General features: G+C 49.9%; 2 non-coding genes and 1 pseudogene across 2 annotated transcripts; all 3 read left to right on the plus strand.

Moving 5' to 3' along the window:
- On the plus strand, positions 1-105 carry LOC123178861 (uncharacterized; annotated as a pseudogene).
- A 301-nt stretch (positions 106-406) lies between these two features.
- On the plus strand, positions 407-525 carry LOC123178859 (5S ribosomal RNA). The gene has a single exon (XR_006489912.1). It is a non-coding gene; the product is annotated as a 5S ribosomal RNA (ribosomal RNA).
- A 301-nt stretch (positions 526-826) lies between these two features.
- Positions 827-945, plus strand: LOC123178860 (5S ribosomal RNA). The gene has a single exon (XR_006489913.1). It is a non-coding gene; the product is annotated as a 5S ribosomal RNA (ribosomal RNA).
- Positions 946-1066: the final 121 nt, after the last annotated feature.

Raw genomic sequence — 1066 nt, forward strand, 5'->3', positions numbered from 1 at the left:
CAGCACTAAAGCACCGGATCCCATCAGAACTCCGAAGTTAAGCGTGCTTGGGCGAGAGTAGTACTAGGATGGGTGACCTCCTAGGAAGTCCTCGTGTTGCATTCCCTTTTTAATTTTTTTGCACCGCGTGCAAAACAAAACGCACGAGCGCGACGTATGTTTAGCACGTTTTATTATTTTGCACGTTTACGGTAAGTTTTAGCTCGCTGCTCATTATTCACGCGTCTAGCGGCGGCAAGCGTGTTCTGAAAGGGGTCGAAACCATGGTAAATAGGCACTGGTGCAGTTGAAGCGTGGTAAAACTCGTCTCCGTAGTTGAGCGGGAGCGGCCAAAGGAATGTGCAATCGTGTGTGTAGTGGAGCTGGGAGGGGCAAGCATAAGGGACGAAGACGGGGGTAACATGTCGGATGCGATCATACCAGCACTAAAGCACCGGATCCCATCAGAACTCCGAAGTTAAGCGTGCTTGGGCGAGAGTAGTACTAGGATGGGTGACCTCCTGGGAAGTCCTCGTGTTGCATTCCCTTTTTAATTTTTTTGCACCGCGTGCAAAACAAAACGCACGAGCGCGACGTATGTTTAGCACGTTTTATTATTTTGCACGTTTACGGTAAGTTTTAGCTCGCTGCTCAATATTCAAGCGTCTAGCGGCGGCAAGCGTGTTCTGAAAGGGGTCGAAACCATGGTAAATAGGCACTGGTGCAGTTGAACCGTGGTAAAACTCGTCTCCGTAGTTGAGCGGGAGCGGCCAAAGGAATGTGCAATCGTGTGTGTAGTGGAGCTGGGAGGGGCAAGCATAAGGGACGAAGACGGGGGTAACATGTCGGATGCGATCATACCAGCACTAAAGCACCGGATCCCATCAGAACTCCGAAGTTAAGCGTGCTTGGGCGAGAGTAGTACTAGGATGGGTGACCTCCTGGGAAGTCCTCGTGTTGCATTCCCTTTTTAATTTTTTTGCACCGCGTGCAAAACAAAACGCACGAGCGCGACGTATGTTTAGCACGTTTTATTATTTTGCACGTTTACGGTAAGTTTTAGCTCGCTGCTCATCATTCACGCGTC

Source organism: Triticum aestivum, unplaced genomic scaffold (assembly GCF_018294505.1).
Source record: "Triticum aestivum cultivar Chinese Spring unplaced genomic scaffold, IWGSC CS RefSeq v2.1 scaffold78695, whole genome shotgun sequence".
Classification (NCBI taxonomy): Eukaryota; Viridiplantae; Streptophyta; class Magnoliopsida; order Poales; family Poaceae; genus Triticum; species Triticum aestivum.